At 36.7% G+C, this 6,457-nt stretch overlaps 1 non-coding gene across 1 annotated transcript; it reads left to right on the top strand.

The window, feature by feature from the left end:
• The first annotated feature begins 494 nt into the window (after positions 1 to 494).
• On the top strand, positions 495 to 601 carry LOC140856752 (small nucleolar RNA R71). Its single transcript, XR_012140355.1, has one exon. It is a non-coding gene; the product is annotated as a small nucleolar RNA R71 (small nucleolar RNA).
• The last annotated feature ends 5,856 nt before the right edge of the window (positions 602 to 6,457 follow it).

Here is a 6,457-nt window from a genome sequence, read left to right as displayed (position 1 = left end):
GATTGCCTACATTAGGATTCTGGGACCATGAGAAATTCGGGTGATTCCTCCAACCTGGGTTATATGTGGGTGCATAAGGATTGTTCAATGGTCCTTGATAGGTGGCATTCACCTGTGCACACTCATTCGAGTAGGAACATTCTTCTAAGACATGGTCTGGTGCATTGCACCCTTTACACATGGGTGCAGATATTTGATTTACATTGGCTGGTCTCTGTAATTCTAAGGCTTCCAATCTACGTGTTAAGGTTGCAATCTTGGCCTCTGATGCTAGGGTTGGTTGAATTTGATGCATTCCTCCTCTTGAAGGTGTAGCTTTATCAGGTTCCCTAGTTGTTTCCCACTGTAAATTTTTCTCGGCTAGGTCTTCTAAGAATTGCCAAGCTTCAGTAGTTTCTTTGTCCATAAATTGGCCTTGGCACATGGACTCTAGCATGGTTCTTGAGTTTGAATCTAACCCCTCATAGATGATCTGGCATAGTCTCCAAGTTTCTATTCCATGGTGTGGGCATTGGGTCAAAAGATTCTTGAAACGATCAAAGTACTTCCAAAATGATTCACCAGCTAGTTGGTAAAATTGATTTATTTCATTCCTAATCCTAGCTGTTTTATGATGGGGAAATACTTTTTTAAAAATATTCTCACAAAGCCCTCCCAGGTAGTGACAGAATAGTTTGGCAGACTATAAAGCCACTTCTTAGCATTGTCCTTAAGGGCAAAGTTGATTAATCTAAGTTTGACCTCATCCTCTGTTAATTGCAGTTTCATGGTTGCACATACCTCCTCAAATTCTCTAATAAATATATAAGCATCCTCTAATCCTGTGAATTTTGGAAGCATATTTATGATTTGAGGTTTGATTTCAAAATTGTTAGCTGTGGGTTGTGGCAACCTGATACAAGATGGTTGGATGGAGCCAACTGGATAACACAAATCCTTAAGGGTCATGGGTTGGATTGGTTCAGCCATTGGAACAACAGGAATTGACTCAATTCTAACTAGACGACCCGACACTCTTCTCCACACACGAGGTGTACGGTTCTCGATGTTTATATAATTTTTTTTTTTTATAAAATTTTTATGTATAAGGAAAAGAAAGAAAAGAGAAAAAGTTCTAAAGAGAAGATCCTAAGGAGTCCTAAATCTAAAGAAAAGTAACCAAATTAATTTAAATTTTAAATTTTTTTTTTTTCAAACAAGTGAATCAATAAATTAAACTCAATCTATCCTAGGGTTAACCTAAATCTAGACAGCTCCTAACTGTTCCAAGATGACCCTTCAAACCTTCCAAGTGGAGATTGATCAACTAGTTAGCCAGGTAAGTATAAGAGGTGGGAGGTTCACTCATCGTTGCCTTTCTAGACACCAAACGAGTTGGCCAGGCCAGCAACTGAACCAATTTAACAAACCACCCTCAGGGACTTGCCTAGACACCAACTAATCAAACAACTCAAACTTGGTAGAACTCTTAGGGTTCCTTGTCCTATTGAGCTCGAATTCCTTAAGGTTGACGTCTAATTGATTTTAAGATTAAAGGTCTAGGTAATGCAATATGATGGAGATGGTTTTTGGGCTAAGGAAGGGTAATGAAATCCCCACCTTATCTTGTTAATGGGTTGATGCCCTTAGATTAATTATGAAAATGCAAATGCAAATAAACAAGATGACCAAGAATGTAAAAGATTTTAATTTAGAATTTTTTTTTTATTTTGATATTTTACTTCACGATTATGAAATGTCTTTTGTTTTGTTTTTTTTTTTTTTTTGTGATTAAGTAAATTCAAATGATTAGGTCTAAAGCAAAAGTAATTAACTAAAAATAATAAAAGAGAAATTAGAAGCGTACCTGAGTTTTCCAGCAATCACCAACTAAATATAGAAACCTAAAGGAAAAAGAAAGAGAGTTATAAAGCACGAAGAACAAATATTTGAAAATAATTTAAAATGCCAAATCCCCGACAACGGCGCCAAAAACTTGATGTGCAAATCTTAAAATTTGTAAATAAAACCGCAAGCGCACGGTGTGCAGAGTAGCACGACCAGCGAGTACGGGTCGATCCCACAGAGACTTGGTTTAAAAATGATTTTCAAATCTATGCTCAAGCGAGCTTTAACAAAAATCAAAGTCGAAAGTTGTTTGCTAAAGACAATAAGACTAAGGATCTAGGGTTTTTGAATCCACTAGATCTAGATTAGGAATTCTACCTAGAATTTTTCTTATTGATCCTAACGACTACTCCTCTTGTCTTTCCCAAGCATAGATTATGAAGGGACTAAGGCCCAACGATAACCCATCAAGATTCTTTACAGGGGAGTAGTAACTAGGATCCCTTAGGGTTTTCTCCTCCTATGCACTGAATCAAGCATGAACTATGAAGGGACTCTGACCCAACTGTAGTTCATCAAAAATTCTTGGCAAAAGAGGAAGAAAAAGAAACCCTAAGAAAAAGAAAGAACCCTATGTAAAATCCCTACTCATGATCTAGCTTCATCGCAAACCCTAGAAGGGATGCTTAGCTAGACATGATCTAAATCTACTTGCAAAATTTAAATGCAGAAAAATAAACTACCCTAATTTCATAAATTAAACTATCCTAATTGCATAAATTTAAACTGCATAATTTAAACTAACCTAATTGCATAAAATTAAATTGCATAAATTAAACTATCCTAATTGCAAGAAAAAGAAATTGCATAATGTAAAGAGATGAAATTGCATAAAAATAAGATTTTATATATAAAAAAAATTATTACAAAAATCTCAAAGCTCGAGGCTTGAGAAGAGAGCTAAAAACCCCACTATCTAGGGTTACAAGCTTGATCGAAGGAAGAATACATAAAACAAGGGCCTTTGGGGGCTTTTTATAGGCATTTGGGGGTTATAAGGTTTTCAAAACTTTAGATGTGGGACTAAGAGGTTTTAGAGGGTTGTTGGGGGGTTTATGGTGCGCCGATGGGTCCATGGTCCATGCGCCTGTTGCTGTGGACCAGGCGGCTAACCAGATCACCAAATCAGTTGATTTTTGATCAATTTTGATCTGATTTGACTCGGGTTTGACCCAATTGAGTCTTCTTTCTTCATTCTTCAATTCCTGGGTCAATTTAACTCCGTTTTGCATAAAATTTATGCCGTTGGAATCCTCTTTCCTTGTTCTTTCTATTGATGATCTCTTCTTCTACAAAATATAATAACAAGTATCAATTTCTTAATAAAGTTAGATAATTTAGATATTAATTGATACTTTTTATGTCAATTTGTGACATAAATCACCATCCTTAAGTATTTGAAAAATATTAAGGACCAATGGTTAGTCTATGACGAGTCAGATCTGAAATTTGTGGGGTTCACAAACTCCAGCTTTCAATCTGACCATGGTGACAGCAGAAGCGTGTCGGGTTATATCTTTACTCTGAATGGTGGAGCTATTTGCTGGAAGAGTTTCAAGCAGCATACTGTGACAGACTCTATTTGTGAAGTGGAGTACATCGCAGCATCGGATGTTGCAAAGAAAACTGTGTGGCTAAGAAAATTCATCACCGAGCTCGGAGTAGCACCCTCCCTCGATGGTCCGGTCCTGCTCTACTATGACAGCACTGGTGCCATAGCTCAGGTGAAGGAATCCAAAGCACACCAGCAGATGAAGCATATTTTGCATCGCTTCCACATGGTCTGGAAGATCATGGATCGAGGTGACGTCGACCTTCAGAAGATCGACGGAAAGAAGAACCTGACCGATCCCTTCACTAAAGCCCTAACGATAAAGGAGTTCGACAACCACAAGTTGAAGATGGGTATTAGATACTGTGCCGAGTGGCTTTAGGACAAGTGAGAGTTATTGAAAATTATGTCTCAAATGCCAATCGTCAATCTATTGATGGTTGAGCAACCTTGTATTGTAATTGATTTGTTAATAAATAAAATATATTTTTAGTATTTTCATCATAAGTTTTCATCTTCTAATGAACTTCGTTGTTGTGATGAAGTCCTTAGTACTATTTAGGTTGATAAAAAGAAGATTTATCGATTAGTCCTTAAAACTGTTCATGATCAAATGATAGGCTGTTAATAAGGACGACAGCCTCTATCGAGCATGGTCGCTGTAGGCCATATGGGTTGGTTGTCCTCTTAGCCAAGGAGTGTGGAGACACTGGTATGACATACAGGTGAGATGTAAGGGTACATCATCATTGAATGTGACCAACTCTAGAGCATTCTGCTGTCGAAAATATCTCTGATGGGATATAGGTATAAGTGTCCTTTAGATCTGAGATCGCCTCAGTGACTTGCAAGCAACTCACTGTGCTTTGGTACTGGACTAGCTGAATTTTTAATTCAGTGATCGAAGGTTTCTGGGCACAGTCAAGTACTTGCGAAGTCAGAGTGTGATCGAGATGGGATTGACCACTCCAATAGTTGGAGAAGAATGAGTTACTGTATTTCAATTTAGTAAAACCTTGGCCAAGGTAATCCATCAGATGGATTTGATATTTTGAAATACAATGTGGACAACCTGATCAGAGTTGACAATTGAACTCTGAGGTATCTTATGATCATTTTGGTCAAGGAGATGAATTATATGGAAACTATATCTGCATGGATTCTAAGGATGTTGTTTTACACATTCGACCTATCCGGCCATCGGGTACCATTGCTAGATGGTCACTTCGATTGGTACAAAAATTATTCCTATACTATCGACTTAGGTTCGACCTATGAAGTCACACACATTAGAGTTCACGATCTAATCAGATGATTGATCAATGATTAAAAATCATTCTAGGGTTAAACGATTAATACGATTGATATTTAACCTAGTGCAAGTGTTGCAGGAGGATCGATTAGCAATTTGATTGCTAATTGAACTTAATTTGATTAAGTCAAAAGGTTGAGATTAAGTTTAATTAAATATTATTTAATTAGATTTAGTTTGGACTTGATTGGATCAAGTCCAATAGTTTATTGGATAAGCCAAGTGCAAGGAAAAACTAGTCCTAGTTCAAATAGGACTTGGGTCAACCTAATTTCTAATTGATTAAAAAATTAAATTAGATTTAAATCTAATTTAATTGATCAAATTAGCTTCTTAATTAAGTTAAGATCTATTTTAATTAGGTTGATTTAGTTTTAGTTTGATTTGGTTTGAGAAATCAAATTTGAACAAGTCATAGATTGAATCCTAGTAAGACTAGGATTCCACCTTGCACCACCTTAGCCCCACACGCCCACTCTCTCTTATCCCATGCCTACTCTCTCTTATTTTGTATCGAACAAAACCCTCTCTTTAGGCTCGACGCCATCCAAAACTCTTTCTCTTTTCTCTTACATGGAATGTGGTTGTGGATCAAGTCAAAGTAGGAATCAGTTTGGATTTCAAATTCTATGAGATAGAGTTTTAGGAAATTAAAACTCTTTTCCTTATGGCAATGATTTTACCCAAATTTTTTTTTTGAAATTTTTATGACTTTTATGGCACATAATATGCACCCTTTTCTGGTGGTCCACGGTAGAAAAAGAAGGAGGGGACGCCCAAGAGTTGGGCGCCCCTTGTCTTGCCTTGTTTGGATAATCTTGACTAAGTATTTGACCTAGAAAGGACTCTTCATATCTCTCTATTTAAAATAATTTTTTTATAAAATTTTGTAGAACATAGAGCATTAAGAGACCTTTGGGCTTCCAAAAATAAAGAGAAAGAGTTCTTGGGGTGTGGAGATCTAATAGACAAAATCTAGGTGTCTGGATTAGAGCAAAGGAAGAAGAAGAGGGTCTTCTTCTAGAGTTGCTGGGTTCATCTTTTTCTTTTTCTCTATCTATAAGTTTTCTGAGAGTGTCTCATCTAAAACTCCTTCTCTTACTTCTCATCTTGGAAGAGTCCAAATCAAGAAGAAGGAGGTATTTGATTGACCATCGAAGAAGGATCAGTGCAGTACTAGCATACTGTGCTGATTTCCTGGATCAGACTTCTGATCGTGATTCGTGGGCTCGTGTGGATGACTCCTAGAGGTCGGACACATGTGCAGCTCACAATATCATCCTCAAGCCTGGATTAGCAAAGTTAGAATGTCTAACTTGCAAGGTAATAGATATGATCTATTATATTTTACATACATTAGATACAGTATAGAAACATGTTGACATGATCAATATGTAGTTCTTGCTCTTTATATTTTAATTTCTGATTTAATACCATATAATAATCATGTAATAGGATCTTAGATCTAGGGATTCTCTAATTTTACAAGATAAATTTTGATTTATGTTAGTCTTCCGCTGCCTGATCTTGAAAAAGTTTCAAGATCTAATCCTGAAATCCTAGATCTGTTCCTTCACCTGAGTGTGTTGAAACTAGAAAAGGAGAAAAATTTTAAGGCTGATCCCAAGTTAGCTGAGGAATTAAGGAAGATAAAGATGTTCTGGGCTATATTCGGATAGAGCAAGATTCTGAAGAGAGATTGGAGT

This window comes from Elaeis guineensis, chromosome 3 (assembly GCF_000442705.2).
Source record: "Elaeis guineensis isolate ETL-2024a chromosome 3, EG11, whole genome shotgun sequence".
Lineage (NCBI taxonomy): Eukaryota > Viridiplantae > Streptophyta > Magnoliopsida > Arecales > Arecaceae > Elaeis > Elaeis guineensis.
The sequence above is the reverse complement of the archived record's forward strand: the minus strand, read 5'-3'. Positions and strand labels throughout refer to the sequence as shown.